This window comes from Prionailurus viverrinus, unplaced genomic scaffold, assembly GCF_022837055.1.
Source record: "Prionailurus viverrinus isolate Anna unplaced genomic scaffold, UM_Priviv_1.0 scaffold_39, whole genome shotgun sequence".
NCBI classification, from domain to species: Eukaryota; Metazoa; Chordata; class Mammalia; order Carnivora; family Felidae; genus Prionailurus; species Prionailurus viverrinus.
In genome coordinates, this window is record NW_025927607.1 from 3,099,703 (window position 1) to 3,117,036 (window position 17,334).

Genomic DNA, 17,334 nt, shown 5'->3' on the forward strand with positions numbered 1-17,334 from the left:
ACAGGAGAAGCGTGCACAAAGTTTTAAATTCTGGCCATCACCCCATAACCCCACGGGGGGACTCCTCCTACGGCAGGTTTGAGGCCGAAAAGCACAGGCCGTGAGTGCTGCTTCTGGGCCAGGCGGGGGAACAGTCCCCTGCAGGGGCAGCTGCCCCCCCACCGTGCTCCTGCAGCTCACAGGCCCAGAGCTCCCCACCCCTTCCAGAGAGCTCCCCTCAACCCGCTCTGGGCCCCTTTCTTCAAGTGACACACCAGACCCAGGGCCCCGGGGCAGGAGACTGGGGCCTCCCGCTCCAGGGAGCTCAGTAGTCAGGTGGGAATTCAAATTCAACGGAAGCAGGCCACCCCAGTTCCTTACCATCAGGGCCACCTCTGGCCGGATCCTCTGCCAGTGGGGCCACGTTATGCACCTGACCTTGTTCCAGGGTCTCCTGACTGGCCTGCCCACGTGCCCTGGGACCTGATGCCCAGACCACAGGGCCCTCCGATTCCAGCCATCATCTGGTTCCTTGGGGAGTCGGTACCCCGCAACCACACAAGCCCAGAGCTCCCGGTAAACTGGCGCTTTCGTGGAACCGCCCCTCAGGACGGAGCATTTCTGTGGTCACTGCGCGGGCACAGCCCTGCCGTTCTGATGAGGCAAGGCTAGGAAACACTGCTGAGGGAGAGGCCCAGCTCTGGCAGAAGCCCTCGTTGTAGTCACCTGGCCTGAGCCCCAGTGTCCTGGACAAACACGTGGCCGTGTAGCCTGCAGGGCGCGGCTCACATAGGCGGAGTCCTGGATGCTGCCCGGGACGGGGCGTCCGGCTCCTATACAAAATCTCGGTCTCCTCCACCCCCAGGACCCGGAGCCATTCAGGCTCCAGGGCCTGGAGCTCTCCGAGGCCCATGGGGCAGGGCTGACAGGGGCCCCAGGGCCTGGACCAGCTTTACCTTGAGGAGTGCCTCACCCTGGACCCCCAGGGAACAGAGGGAAGAGACAGAGCCGCCCAGAGGGTGGTGGGAAAATACTCCGTATTCGACCCTCTTAGAAAGTATTCCCTTGTCCTATCCTTTGGGCCCCGGGAAGGCCAGGATAAAATGTCAGTGGACTGTTTATCTTCCGTTTCCCCCCATCAGTGAGCTGTACCCTCCAGCTGTGAAAATGTACGCAACCAATTATTTCTAATGGCGTATCAAGCTTTGATATATTAAGAGGGTTTTATTTGCTGTTTACATGAGCAAAATCTACACAAATAGTTTTTCATGAACAGGAAGGACCAGGGAGCAGCGTTATCCTACCCATTCCTACCGCGCGGAGCTGGGAAAGGCTGGATTTTATCAGTTGCCTTTCTTGATCATTTTTATTATGAAATACAGAAAAATGGGAAAATCATATAAATAGCAGTTGTAGAAAAACCTCAATATCTTCCTCCATTTGCTTCAGACTCTCTTTGAAGGAACACACACGAGGGCAGGGAGAACAGCTCCGTGAGCAAACGTGGAGGAAAGAGGGCGTCACTGGGCTCCTTACAGGACTCGACGCCCACTCTTCTCTCTCAGGGAGTGTGTGATCCCTCGCTCCCGAGGGTGACCGTGCGGGACGCCTCCTGGAAGCACCGTTACTGCGGATGGCTACCCGGTTTCACCCTCGTGTGGCCACGGGTGCAGCGAGAAGGCTGTTGTCCGTGGACCCGCTAACGTGCCTCTTACGCCGCAGACACAGGTGAGCACGGGGCAGGCCTCCCCGGGTTAGTCAGTCTTTGCTCTCTAAGGATAAACCCGACTGTGTCTTGCAGGGTCACACACGCCCACACAGGCACCAACGCACTGAGCCCGTAAGCCTCGCGGCGAGAAGGTCCGACTCCCTTTCCAGGTGAGAGCAGCCCCGGGTTGCCTGGCGAAGCGACAGTGTTTTGGTTTAAGTAAACAGCCACAGAGAGCGTGTGACATCAGCACGCTGCCCTGCGCGGTGTCAGCTGCCTCACTTCGTGTGCCCCCCCCCCCCCCCCCCCCGCTAGAAGATGTGCGAGGGGTCCCATCTTGCCTGGGGACCCGAGATCTTCCGTGGCACCGAGCCCGGCCCTGAGCCGCCGGGCAGAAGACCCGGCTGCTGTTCATTTAGCAGACCCTCTCCTTACTCCAATTTTTCACGTAGGGGCTCAGGGGACCATCAGAAACGTCTAGCGGTCAATCCCTTTAGGTGCTGACCACAGAGCAGCTTTTTAGTAACTTCAAAAACACGGCGGGCTGAACTTTTCTACGAACACATTCGTTTACTGGGGAGCTGTGTGGGGCCCTGTTGCTCTGTGCTGGGCGCGGGGACACCCCCAGGCCAGCCTGTAACAGGGCTGGGGGGGGGGTGGTTCGTCCACATGGGGGCACAGTGGGAACAAGGGCCAGAGGTCAGGGTTTAAGTGGAGGGGCGTGGGGACGCAGGTTGAGGGAAAACTCAACCCCCACTCAGAGGGCAGGGTCTTCACGCGCAAATCCTGGAGCGTCCGTGCGGGGCCAGAGCAGGTGACGGTGTGGGGGAGGCCGGGCCTCAGACGCAGAAGGGCGGGCAGTGGGGTGCCTACCACGGGGAAGCACGGAGGTGGGGGGCACCGCGGGGGAAGCAGTGCTCAGGTAGGGGCACGGGGCAGGACCAGGCTGTTTGGACGGTTCCTTCTCAGCAGCGGGCCGAGGCGGGCTGTGCACATCTGCCACATGCAAGCTGGAGCTCGTTTCGTTTCCTCAAACCTTTCCCAGATCCTTCTGAGGCTGGAAGCATAGGGAATCTTCCAAGGGAGCACTGCCCGGCAGCCCCCGCTAGTCCCTCCCCAGACACGAAAGGCCGAGGTCAGAGGATGCTCGGGGGTGAGGGGCCCGCACACGACGGAGGGGGCCCGTGAGCGGGGCGCGGAGGGTGAGAGCCGGGACACGTGCGGGTGTCGGCGGGACGGCGTGCTGTTCTCACTGCAACGTTCCTTTTGCATTGACCGCTTCTTAGCCAGGGAGGGCCTAGTGCTCGCTTTACCGCACAAAACTCACACAAAACTCCGTTCTTCTGCTAAAGAAGGCTAAGAGCACGGCACACAGAAGGAAGAGCTACTCATTACCTACGTCAGCGGTGCCGTAAGCGGCTTCTGCCGGTGGAAACAACACCGCGTCTGTAGGTAGACACGAGAGCCGGTGTGGGAACGGACACGGGACAAGGAGACCGTGGCGAGGCCTGCAGAGAAATGCCACCTCCTTATCCCTCCTGCGCGGCCAGTCAGGCGGCCCGGCGGGTGGGCGACGTGGCCGGAGCCCCGCGGTCCCAGGCCTGGTGCAGCCGGGGTGCGGGGGGATCACGGCCACTGTCCCCCTTCTTTCCAGCTGCTGGCGGGTGTCTCATATGCGACTCGTGCTATTTCTGTATCAAAAACCATTTGACAGGCCAGGCCTTCTCCACAGAAGCTGCCAGAGCTTTTGACCCAAAGCTCCCCGAAGAACACAATACAACCTTCTCTACTTAAAGAATGCAGCATCTGAACAAAAAAGCCTGTATTCTCATGAATATTTTATGTGGAGTAGAAAATTGCTTTTATAGGTTGTGCCTTGAGAAACATAGCAATACAGTCGGACTCATGACGTGAGTAGAAGCACAAAGACCACATTCAGCGTTTCGATAAGAAACGGCACGGCCGTGCTGTCTGAATTACAAGTTCGCCATCGGAAAGCGAAAAAAATCTGCCAGTCTCTGTGCTTTAAAAGAAATGATCGTCAAAAAGGACACTGTAGTTTTCCGTTACGCGGGTCAGATCCCCTCCGCTAAACGCCGTCATACGGATGCGAAATACAGACGAGCAGTATTCTCTGGAAAACACGGCCAAAGTTTAGGGTCTGTTCAAGTGAAGAGTGACTCATTCAGACGCAGGGAAAAATAATAGACATTTCAAGCATGTAACTGCGATTTCCTCTTACTCTGACATTTTGTCTGTGTGTGACGGGGGGAGGGAGGAGGAGGCGGGGGGGCCTCTTGGAAATGTGTAACTCATGTAGAGTGAAACACCTCGCGCATGCTGAAGGACGCGTAGTCAGGGCAGAGCAAGAGTGAACGAAGAATCAGAGAATCGCCCCAAATCGTGTGCCCGCCCCCCCACCCCCCACAACATTCTGGCTTGGTCACGCACCCCCTGCTTTTCTTTATGGTGATGCCATCCACGCGCATGTCCCCAAACACCCATTCTTTGGCTGACAGCAGTGAGCCCAAGAGGGTGACGGAGACTCCCAGGAAGAGGGAAGAGGCTGGAGTCCCGTCTGCCTTCGGCTTCCGGGACAGCTGGCAGAAAGAGGTCTGTCTGGGACGAGGTCACGAGTGACCCCCAGGAAGCCAGAGGCCACCCCACTGCGGCATCTGGTGGGGCGGATGCAGAGTCCCTGCTCCTGCACCCTCGGTGGCCAGCCTCCACCCTCGGCCACGAGCCACCGCGAAGGCTCCTCGCGCAGAGGAGTGAGGGGGCGGGGCAGGGAGGGGAGCAGGAGGGCCTGGCCCAGACAGGTCAGTGACAGAGGACGGTCTGGGGCAGGGTCCCGGGCTCAGGTCCCCCAGGCACAGGCACCTGCCCAGAAGCCGGAGAGTTCCCGCCCGGCCAGGTGGGCCAGGCTCCCCTGAGCAGCTGCCATCAGGGGGCCGGCCTCCTCCTCCTCCAGGGGACGCCCTCCTCCGTCTCTGTCCCCTCCTCTCGTCCTGCAGGATCTCAGGCTCCCAGGGTGCCTTCGAGAGAAGGCCTGGGGAGGGAGGTTCTGCTCCTAGTCATCTCCCCTCCACGCACTGCTACCTCCAGAACTCCAGCCGGAAACTGACTTCCTTCAGGATCCTAGAAGCACCACTGTCTGGCCCTCCTGTTCCCAACACGGTTACTGAAAACTGAAGCCATCCGGATTCCGGATCCTCTGACGGGACGAGATTTTTCGCCCTGGAAGTTTGTCAGGTCTTGTCCTGGTCCCCAGGGTTCTGCAATTTCACGGTGACAGGGCTTGGCTCTCCTCCGGCCAGGGCGGGGCACTCAGCTGGCCCGGTCAGCGAGGCAGCCTCTGTCCTCCCTCGGGGACAGCCTTGAGTTACCTTCTTGGGGCTTTCCTTTTTGCACGCTCTGCTTCTGAGACTTCTTATGTTCGGTAGATCTCGAAGGGTCCTCTGTTTTTCTCTCTTGCTTGCTTGTGCTCAATTTTATGAGGCTTCCTTACACACGTATTCTCACCTCTTCATCGGGTTTCGCACCATTTCAGCTCTGACGTTTTTAACTGACGACTCACCGGCCACGTTCAGAGAACGACGGCCCCTTAAGAGCATCGTGGTGGACCACCTCGTGGTGGACGAGGTACCTGCTCTGGTCTGGGAGGACGGCACCGATAACCCTGCACAGTCTCGGTCCTCCCACATCTGTCTGTTTTGCATCTCTCTGTTTTCCCGGCCGCCAGGCTGCTCCGAGTATGGGTGTTGGCAGGGAGTCCCACGCAGGCTGTCGGCAGAGTGGGGCTCTCGCCCAGAAGACTGTCCGCGTGGGGTGGCCTTACTTCCTGGGGAGGAGCCTTCCCACCTTGGCGTGGTACTGAGTGAGGGTCTCCGTGCTCGCCGCTCATCGGGAAGGCAGCTATGCCCCTGCTCTTGTTACGGTGCCCACGCCCTCCACCTGCTGGTGTCCCCCCGCCAGGGCCTCTGGATTACGTTCTCCGGGAGGAAAAATCCTCCAGCGGGCCACCCCCAGGGGGGGCTCACTCCGGAGCACAGTGGGGAGCACGTCCAGGAGTCTAGCGTGTCTGACTGGCCGCCCTTCCCAGCCCCGTCGCAGATGGGGGCTGCTGCCCCAGGAGGGGCGTGTGCGGCGCGTCCGTGGGGGTGGGGGAGTGGCGAGGGTCTGGCACACGGGCCTTGACTGACGCACCTGCCTTCTGACCCCCATCCCGGGGCCGCTGCTGATGCTCCCTCTTCCACTCGCCTGTGCCTGGGGCCTATGACCTTTCTCTGCAATACGTTTTTAAAATTTTTTTATGGAAATTCTCAGAAGCACACAGAGGCGGAGAGGACAGTTGAATCAAGTCCCAGGGGTCCGTCCCTCAGTTCCAACAACTGCCAACTAATGGCCAACCTCGTGTATTCTGCGTGACCCCCACCTCCTTCAGATCTGGATTACACTGGGGGATACCGGCTGTCAAGGCCTTTTTTTCTATAGTAGTTTGGAAAGTATCCCTGAATGAACTCTTTTAAAAAACACAATCAGGGGCACCTGGGTGGCTCAGTCGGTTGAGCGTCCGACTTCAGCTCAGGTCATGATCTCGCGGTTTGTGAGTTCGAGCCCCATGTCGGGCTCTGTGCTGACAGCTCGGAGCCTGGAGCCTGCTTCGGATTCTCTCTCTGCCCCTCCCCTGCTCGTGCTTCGTCTCTCAAAAATAAATGAACATTAAAAAAAAAAATTTGAAACCACAATCACATCCCATTAATATACCCAAATAAATGAACAACTCTTCCATGATATTATCAATTGGCCTCAAAGCATTCCCGTTTTGAGGAGTATTCCATACATGCCTTTTAAACTGTATTCAAATTAAGACCCACAGAAGGTCCTTACATTCTATCGGCTGATACGTGCCTTCAATTCTTTTGCTCTAAAGGCTTCCCCGTCCCCCCTACCCTGGCACCCCCTCCAACTTATGGGCTACAGACACTGCCCATCTGTCCCTCGGAGTATGCTCTGCTCTGGACGTCGTGGACGGCGCCTGGGCTGCAGGTGAATGTGGTGCCCTGGGAGCTCTGGAGCCTGATTTCCCAGCAAGACCACCTCCCCACAGAGGTTCCTTGAGCTCCTGCGCGTCCGTGGCTCTTCTGCCCAGATGGCTGCTGAGGTGACGTGGTCAGGTGCACCTGTCCAGGGGTTCGCTACCTTATTTCAGTACCGAGGAGGGACCCCGACCCAACCATCTTCCCACTCTGACAAACAGTTTGCAGAAGGAAGGCAGGGCAAGCACCTGATTCTCTTCCTTGATTTGCCAATTTCTGAAAACAGCGAGTGGGTCCCCAGCGTCCTCCGTATGTGAGCGACGAGGAGGGGTTTTGTTTCTCAAGACCAGGCCAATAGAGTGCACGGCAGCCCCCCTCCCTGAACAGCGAGGGCCCTTCACTTTGGCCCGGAAGCCGCCCGGACGCCCGCTGCAGCCCTCCGTTCCGCCGTGACCGGGTGTGCCGGGAAATTCTCGCACACTTTTGATCTCTGTGTGGAATCAGGTGCCGCTCCAAGGAGGACTGAGTCCCTCTGGTGGGAAGCAGTGTTTAGAGACCACACCCGCGTGTCGCCCACGCGTCGCGTCCAGGCGAACTCTGCTTGTGACCTGGGTCTTTTCGGGGGGGTTTTGCGAATTTCGGGAGAAAGACTGGACACCTGTGTTCAACCTGCCATCTCGCTGTGAAACGTCAGAATGCGGAACCCGTTGACAATATCATTCCAAAGCACTGAACACGCATAGTCCCGTTGCATTCAAAAAACTGATTTATAAAAAAAAGCAAAAAACAAAAAAAACAAAATACTGATTTATATGTAATGCCGCTTTCCCCCAAAGTGGTCTCAAATGCATTAAAATTATTCTATTTAACACCGTGTTGTGTGTGTGTGTGTGTGTAAAGGGGAGATGAGGTGTGGAGGTCAAGATTTAACATGTAAAGATTCAGATGTAAAAACTTAAAAATAGTCTGTAGGGAATGCATACAGCGTAAGTGGCCTTAGCCTCGTGTGTGGCTAAGCATATACGGGTGTCTCATCTCTGTGTGTCTCATTTAGACGTCTACATGCAATGCCAAAGAAATAAGCTTATATTAACAATTTACTACAAGTCACCTTATGCCTGAAAAATCAAAAGGATTATGGCACATGAAGAGGTGATTTGGTTTTATATTGTTTTGTTTTCAACGGAGATCGAAATGTAAAAGAATAAATATAGTACATAGAGGTACTCATGGATTTTTATAGGTTCTATATATGGGAAAGTTTCTTACTCTGGTGTGGGGCAGGGAGAGATATGCGTCTTGTGCAGACTGTATTAAAGGTAACCCTTTGGATTGTATTTTTGTGCATGGGATTTCCATGCAGGGTTCTAGAAATCAAGCAGGGAGCAGCATTCACTTTTAGGCCCTGGTTTACCCCCTGTGTCTGCCTGCTAAAAACAGGATCCTGCCAGAGCCTGCCTCAGTCCTGGATGTCCCGTTCCAGACTGCGATCCTAACCGTGAGCCTCTGCTAGGGTCAGAGTTGCCGGAAAACTTCAATCTGCAGACACAGAGAGCACACCGAGCAGGAGAAAACAAAAAATAAGTCAAGAGTCAAATAAGTATCTGGAACTGCAGATACTGAAGAAAAAGTTCCAAAGACCTTGGAATCAAAGCATGGTTGTTCTACAGGGGAAATGGGGTAACGGCCAGGGTGATGGGTCCCCGAGTGCCGAGAGAAGGCAATGGCCAAGCTGGAATTCTGTGCTCCGGGAACGGTCTTTCAAGAACGAGCACAGAATGGACACGGACAGGTGTCAGAAGAAAATTGAGAGTTTAGGAACTCGCCATCAAGCCTTCGGTAGGGGAGAAGGTGAGCAGAGAAACGTACACGAATGTGAAGAAGGGGAGTCCAAACAAACACTGTCTACACAAAGTAGGAACAAGACCACCTAAAGTAAAAGGCCACGAAAACACTGGGCAAGAGGCAGGTGTGCAGGCGTGGCAAGAGTTACCAGTGTTCTAGACGCTTGGGGCAGAAAATACCGACTTCAGACATTCTGCCTTCGTAACAGTAATGTTTCCCACTTAACCTCCAAAGCAGTGGGGGTCCGAGATCGATCAAAAAGAATTTTAAGGAGAAAAAAGAAGTATGGCTGTTAACCACACACACACACACACACACACACACACACACACACACACACACACTTGCAGAGCTGGGCACCTCCCGATGCAGGTGCACACCGCAACTATAAAGTCTTGCCAGAAAGAATCACACTTAAATCTGACCAAACCCCTCGATCTAAGTGCTAATTTACAGGAAACACAGACGACAGCGGTCCATCTTAAATGATAAGACGGGAGATGGGTGAAATCAAGCAGGATTTAAAACACAGGAAAAGTCCACAAGACAGGCAACTGAGCGTCTTCAAAGATGAACTTCAAGGGTCAAAACAAACAAGTAGAACAGGCCGGGAGGAGAATGTATGGATGAGGGGGAGGGAGACTTTATGAGACATACCGATCACCGTGTGCATGTCAAGTGGACCCCGAGGCAAACGATAAACTAAATATGTATATATTAACCACCACCAGAGACAATATAAACACTGGGTGAATATATGATAAAATTAGGTCATGGTTAATCTTGTCTGAATACGAACACGGCATCGTCCTTAGGTTTAAAACAGAGTTCTTAGCGCTTGGAGACACAGACACTGGCGTAGCTGCTGACGAGGTGATACAGTGCGTGGGATTTAATTCGAAATGCTCATGAGGGTAGAGGTGGTGAGTGAGCAAGGACGCAGATAACACACAGCTGGGCGTGACCGGGCACTGCCTCCGCTGGCTGACGGCAACAGCAGGATCCTTCTAGTATTTTCTGCACGTTGGAATGGATCTAACGTTTTCTGTGATACAGAGTTAATTTTTTAAGTCACATTTCCTAAATATGGGTCAAAGAGGAAATCAAAACAGCCATTTGAGAAGAATTAGGATGGAAAGATCATGAAAACAGTCTACACAGTCAGTTGCAAACTCGCACTCTTCTGGTACTCAGAGGAAAACCCACGGCCCTCAATACTTACCTTCGACAATAGTAAGCACGCGAACGAATGAGCTAGATGTGTCTCTAAGAAAAAACAACACTGGAATAGATGCCAGGAAAACGGAAGGAGATAATAAATATACAGAAGACATGGAAAACAGTCGTTACATACATTCTCATATACCAACACAAAAAAATGGGTTCTTTAAAAAGACCCATAAAACAGACAAACGTCTGGGAGTGGTTTAGAAGGAGAGAGAAAGGCGCAAATTAAAGGAGGAACAAGAAAGGTGACCAGGCTGTAGGTACAGCAGAGACCGAAAAACAAGAAACTGTAATGAACAACTTCAGGCCAATCCGTTTGAAAAACCTACACAAAACAGACGCCTTTCGGGGCGCCTGGGGAGCTCAGCTGGCTAAGTGTTGGACTCTTGATTTCAGCTTAGGTCATGATCCCTGGGTCACGAGATCAAACCCCACGCATCGGGCTCTGTGCTGACAGTGTGGAGCCTGCTTGGGATTTTCTCTCTCCCTCTCTCTGCCCCTCACCTGCCCGTGTGCTCGCTCTCTGAAAATAATACGTAAATATTTTTAAAGATTTTAAAAAAGGACACATTTCTAGGAAAATGTAACTTTCCCAAATTGACAAAAAAAAAAAAAAAATAGAAAACACAGTAACCCTATCATAACAAACTAAAATGAATCGACACTTTAAAATCTTCCCGTAAGGACCGTGGTAGAGACAGTATTACTAACCTTTCAACTAAATGATCATTCAATTTTAAAGAAAACTTCAAAGGGAACAGAAAAAGAGAGAGCACTGCTGAGCCCCTTCTATGAGGCCAGTATAAAACCTTGTTAAAGAAACAGACAAAGACAGCATAAGAAAGAAAAATTATAGTCTCTGTCATGAATATGGCCACAAAAATCTCAGATAAATTATTAGCAAGCCTAATCTAGCAGTCTATAAAAAAGATAATAGGCCAAAAATAAGTGCCATTTTAAATTGAGAAATGCCACATCTATACAGAACATCTATAAATGTAACTCACTACACTAATAATGATTATCTTAATAATGAAACGATGCGTATTATAAAATCCAACAACTATTCACATTATAAAAGCTCTTAACAAACGAGGAATAAAAGAGAATTTCTTTAATCTGAAAAAAAAAGATCTTTACAAAAAACAAAATCCACAGCAAATACTGGGCTAAAAAATTTTTTTTAACGTTTATTTTTGACAGAGTGAGAGAGAGCATGAGCGGGGGAGGGGCAGAGAGAGAGGGAGGCACACTATCTCGCGGTTCGTGAGTCCGAGCCCCGCGTCGGGCTCTGTGCTGACGGCTCGGAGCCTGGAGCTGCTTCGGAGTCTGTGTCTCCCTCTCCCTCTGCCCTTCTCTCCCCCGCCAAAATCAAAAAACATTAAAAAAAAGCAAAAAAAACCATAGTGGAAGATCGACCCTTTGGAGAGGGTGGTGGGCACCACAGAACTGACGAAGGACTTGTATCTATAACGTGTAAGTGATTCCGATTATTCTGTATGGCAAAGACCAACAGAAAATGGCAAGAAAAATAGGCTTCTCACAGGAGGGCTCCTCATGGCAGAGGAAACTTGGCTGAAAGGCCACACCACCTGAGTGACCCAGGAAAGCGGGAGACTCCGCGAGCTCCTGGTTGACGGCCACCCCGCCCTGCAGCTTTGAGCAGAGCCTCGGGGCACATAAGTGGGGACGGGCCTTCGGGAAAATCATCAGCTTTCCCTTATAAAGCTGAATCTTGGTTCCGTGGCCCAGTAATCCCTCTCCTAAGCGTGGCCACACTTGGAAAATTCCTGCGTGTGCGCACACGACCGGTGCGAGATTCGCTGTCCTACGTCGCGGTACTCACTGAAACGGTCCGGATGGCCACCAACGGACCAGCAGTGGGAGACCACGAGCGTGTCAGGGCACACAGCGGGGACACAGAACGCCGCACGTGAATCTGCGAAGCAAGATTCACGAAACTGGACAGGACGAAAGCAAGATGCCCGAGACGGTGTCGGGAGACCCGGCTGTCAATGGTGTGCCGTCCGAGGAAGCATCCGTACGTGGCGGAACTAGCCTTTCAAAGACAGCAAGTCGACGGCAAACACGAAAGTGAGAACAGGGTTCCTCGGGTGTGTGGCTGACTACAGAGCCTGCGTTCATTACCGGACCGTGACCAACGGGGCTCGGGCCCCCCTGGGGAGGTGAGCCACGCAGAAACCAGCCCAGGCAAATGTGTGGCTCCACTCCGCACCAGCCAGGACTCACGCGGGGTTACAAGGTCTTCTGATAATCAAGGAAGGACATTTCAAAACTCCACCTTCCGGACTCAGGAACAGAGTGCTCTCCATGTGTGCCACGGGGATGTCTGCACACGGCCTGTGTGGGACGCTCCTCTGGAAGGAGGCTGGCAGGGGGCTAGACCCTCCCCGGGGAACTCGGCGCTTGCCTGGGCGCCTTGGAAGGAGGAACGAGAAAACATAGTAGCCCTTCCCCAGCCGGGTCCCAGAGTGTTCACTGCACGAATCCTGACACACAGGACCCGCTAAGCCACCCTCCACAAGTGTGGGGGTCTTTTATATTTCCATAGGTCGCCCAAAAGGGGGCAGACATTGGCTTGTGAAGACCTGTTTCCTGGCAGGCGAGGTGACGAAATCTTCGGGCTACACAACCGGGAACCAGAAGCACTACTGTGTGACGAAATCACCTGCTGCATTCGCCCCCAGCCACCTCCTCCCAGAAAATTCCATTTCAAACTGACCTACTCAAGTTCATTTTGAGTGGACGTTTTTGACAGAAGGAAAGAAATACATTATTTCTTCCGTCTTACTTCTTTTCATAGTACAAACACAGAACTGGCAACCTCATGATACGGAATCACTAAGCAGTATAAAATCCAGCTTCCAGAAAGCTAGAAAGGACCACAGGATGTCCCTCCTCCAGAGGGCCCGGCTTCGCCGCCTCTCCAAAAGAGCTGGGAGTCCCGTTTCTAACATTTCTCTAAAATGTTTGTTTATTTCGAGAGAGAGACAGAGTGCGAGCAGGGGGAGGGGCAGAGAAGGAGACACAGAATGCGAAGCAGGCTCCGGGGTCCGAGCTGTCGGCACAGAGCCCGACGCGGGGCTCGAACCCACGGACCGCGAGATCATGATCAGAGCCGAGGTCTGACGCTCATCCGACTGAGCCACTCAGGTGCTTGGAAGTCCCATTTCTAAGAGTGACAGTCCCCCAGGACGGTCCAGGGCCCCCCACACCCCGACCGGGGGTAGGTGTGCACGAAGAAATCAACAGCACTGTTTTACCTGCTTGGAAAACAAACTTCGACAGTACCTGCATTTGAAAACACCACGTTTCCAGTTAACGCTGTTCAACTTGAGGGATGTGGTCACTCGCCAGCCGCAAGAGACCCCCATTTCGGCGGCGTGGTCTGAAGGCAGGGCTGTGGTCACGGACCCCAATTATCCAGCAGCTGGGCTGCAGAAACAGCTTTCAGTCCCAGCAGGGACTCGCCACTCTCCCCACAACCCAGGTCTTCCCGGACCCGTACAGCTGCTCGTGCCATTTCTGGACAATGCCCGCCGACAACCCCCGAAACAGAAGCCGGTGGCGATATGCGTCAGTGAGAAGCCTCGCGGGGGCAGGCGGGGGGCACCGAGTTCAGACTCCGGTGTGAAGGTGAAGCAGTCCGTTCTCCTCGGGCTCCTGTTCCGCAGAAGCCACCTCACGGAGCTCGGTCGTTCTGCATGTCGTAATCTCCTTTCCAAAGGAAAAATGCCCTTAAAGGCTTCTGTCAGTTCCCGAAGCGGCCAGTGAAGGGAAGGACAGTCCCCTGTTTCCTGCAGATTTCCATTCTGAAGCCCAGGGACAGGGTTTTTAAAAAGAAATGGTAAGAGGCAATGTGAAGTGACGTGTTTAAAATCTCGGCAGGATTATTAGGAGCCCAATTAATCTTTAACTTACATTGTGAAAACACGAGTTAAAAGGTCCTTACGCCCCACCCCCACCCCCATCCCCGCCTCCTGGCTGGGCCGAGGGGGGCTCATTCTTGACACCCGAAGAACAGCTCGTCAAGAACACAGGCTGATGGGAGGTATGCCGGCCCCTCTGGAAACTCCACCCTGGGGACAGCAAAAAGACCTAAATCTTTCCAAAAAGCAAATGACCACGCAGGGAAGCAACAGCCACAGGATTCTGGGATCTGGGGGGGGGGGGGCGGGGGGGGGCGCCTGACCTGGCCCAGCAAAGAAATGCCCCCTGGATGCCGGCACCTCTGAGGTCGGGGAGGACGAGCTACCACCCCGCCCCACCCCCACATGCAGGGACCCCCAGAGAAGGGCCCAGCTGAGGGCCGGAGCCGGGCGCGGGCCCAAGACGGAACCGTGAAGGCGACACCGGAGGCTGGGACGCGGGGCCAGGCCTGCACCCCCGGAAGGAGCGGGGAGGGTGCTCTACGGTAAAAGCGTCAGCCCAAGAGGCAAGGGCAACAGGTCGGGACATCTGGGGCCCCGAGGGAAGGACCAGGCCCCTGCCCAGCACCTGGCCAGGGGGCAGGGCCAGTGAATACGCACGCCCGCTTGCCAGAGACGCACCCTTAGATACTGGCCAAACATTTAGCGAAGCCTCTAATGTGAAACACGGAAACAACTGAAAACGAGCCCTGTCCGCACAGCCCCTCAGTCACCCCTGCAGGTGGCGGGTGGTCCCGTTGCTCTCTGTGGCCGCCCCAGAACCCAGGACAGCATGAGGTGCTCAAACCCCACGAGAACTCCCCGCGAAGCTGGGGCCGGGGCAGACGAGGACCTGGGGGCCACGGCCACACGGACGGTGGGGACCTGCTTGGAGCACGGGCCACAGGCTCATCTTCGGTGGGAGTCTGACAAGAACACGCTCCACCAAACCCGGGTCACCTGCAGCTGCAGATGTGCGTGAGCCCCCCGCCTCACCCGCCCGCTCTCCGCAGACGCTACCGAACGGTACGCTCCCTCGGGGCCAGACTCTCCCGGGCTCGCCTCGAGCAAGCCTGCGGGTGCACCTGCCCACTCCCGGGCCCTGGGGACCCGCCTACTTTCTAGCTCACACTTAGAATCCAGTGCCCGGACAGCCCGCAGGCTCACGTGCTGAGTGAGAACGGCACAGGAGTGTTGGCTGATGCGGTGGTGCTGGGCCTTCTAGAACCTCTCCAGAGAGTCCCCAGGGGACAAACGCAAGCCTCAGGCCCGCCCTCCACGGAGCACACAGTCCAGAGGGGAAGCAGGTGGAAACGAAATAAGCGGGGGAAGCACGTGGCAAGCAGGACAGGTAGACACTCCCAACCACCTTCTAGTCCCCGTGTGACAGACGTGGAAAATGGAGGGACAGAGAAGCAGAGACATCTGCATAGGTCACAGGGAAAAGGAAGTAGAAAAGCTGAGCCCGGCCCCGCGGGAGGGTTGACAAGGGCATCATGTGCATTAGTTTCCTGTGGCTACTGCACAAGTTCCTACAAACTCAGTGGCTCCGACAGTTCTGGAGGCCAGCGGTCAACGCGGGTTTTCGGGAGCTAGACTCAAGGCATCAGCAGGCCGCGTTCCTTCCGGAGGTTCTAGGGGAGAAACTGCTCCCGGCGTGCCCTGGCATCCAGGGACATGCGCCCGCCTTGGCTCCTGGCCCCCCTCTAACTTCAAAGCCACTAATCGCGTCGGTCTGACTGCTGACTCTGACCCTCCTGCCTTCCATCTGGAGGGACCCTTGTGACTCCACCGAGCCCACCCAGATGGTCCCAGGTCATCTTCCACGTCAAGATCCTTAATCACACTCGCAAGGTCCCTTTTGCCACGCACGGTCACATACTCACAGATTCTGAACTGAGGGGTGGTCATTGGCAGGGGGCACTACTCTTCCTCTGGCTTGTAGGCTGAGATCCGACAGGGCAGCCAGGACGGAGCCAAGGGACAGGTGGAGAGGTGGCTGCTGGCTGTGGATGCGAGCCAGCGGTGGGCCGGCCGCCATCCTTGATGACGGAGAAGGTGAGCAGCCGGGCTCTACAATACTTAGTAACTTTCCCGAGGCACACTGTGCGTTTTACCCTTTTGAAATGCACACCTCAGTGATTTTCCAGTACCTTTACCAAGATGTGCAAAGCGTCACCATGAAGCCATGTGAGCATGTCTCCATCACTCAGGTGACTCCTCCTTCACATGGTTCAAGGGGCAGCTGATGGCATTTGCTAGTTGACTGTGGGACAGGAGACAGGATTTCTTTCTTTTTTTTTTTATGTTTTTTATTTATTTTTGAGAGAGACAGAGAGACAGAGAGCAAGCAGGGGACGGATAGAGAGAGAGAGAGACAGACAGAATCTGAAGCAGGCTCCAGGCTCTGAGCAGCGGGCTCTTGGATATGGAATCACGTGAGATCCAGGCGGGAGCAAGAACTCTGAACGACGGTAGCAGCAGGGTGGTATTTGGGGGTACGAATGGATGAGACGGGGCCACCGAGATCACCAAGGCAAGGAGTCAACAAGAATGAGAAGCCATTCAAAGGCCAGCCCTGGGGACAGGAGAGATGGGGGAAACATCTGCCCAGGGGTTGGAGGATGAGTGGCCAGGGCAGTGGACGGGTACCAGGAGTGTGTAGTCCTGGGACAAGGTACTTCTAGAAGAGGTTAGTCTTGTGAGTCGATACTGGGGAGGGGCCCTGCAAGATAAGGGCTAGGACATGGCATTCTGGGATTTGGCAAGAAGGAGTCATCCGTGAACATAAAAACAGGGACTCTGTTCTGGAAACCAGGGCTATCTGTGAGGTACTGCAGACCCTTGGGGAGGGGGCCACGGGGGGCACAGCCAAGCTGCAGTAGCTGATCTCACCTGGAAATGGTGAGGCAGCGTGAAAGACCAACGCGGCCTCCGAATCTGAAGCGGGTGAGGGCTCAGGGGGCAGGAAGATAAAGCACCAGCCACCTCGACCGCATCTTTCTTCTCTAGGTCAACAACGCCAAGGGCAGCGACCCTGGGAGACACCCCCCCAGGAAACGCTGGAAGTCTCTCCAGATCTCCACCCACTCCCGCCAAGCAACACAGGAACAAGAACAAAAAGCTGCAAAGCCACCCCGCCGCCAGTGGCACACTGGCCGGACCAGCACGCTGGCACGGGGGGATCACGGAGACAGCCACGCCGCGGGCCGCGACAGCTCGGTGCAAGGTAGGTTCGCCAGAAATCTCGGTGAACAGGGGCAGACGCCCAGGTGGCTCAGTCGGTCGAGCGTCCGACTTCGGCTCAGGTCGCGATCTCACAGTTCGCGGGTTCAAGCCCCGCGTCGGGCTCTGGGCTGACAGCTCGGAGCCTGGAGCCTGCTTCAGATTCTGTGTCTCCCTCTCTCTGCCCCTCCCCTGCTTGTGCTCTCTATCTCTGTCTCAGAAATTAAAAAAATAAAAAAGTGTTAAAAAAAAAAAAAAAAAAAGAAATCACCGTGAACAAACGACCGCTCTCCGGAACGCAATTTGGGAACGTGAATTAAAATCCCCAATTGACTGACACCTACCTATTCCCTTGGCCCAACTCACAAAAGCTGTGCTGTAT

General features: G+C 54.6%; 1 protein-coding gene across 4 annotated transcripts in view; it reads right to left on the bottom strand.

Moving 5' to 3' along the window:
* The window catches only part of HDAC4 (histone deacetylase 4), a 286,561-nt gene that overhangs the window by 110,974 nt on the left and 158,253 nt on the right, over window positions 1-17,334 (bottom strand). The window lies entirely within an intron of this gene.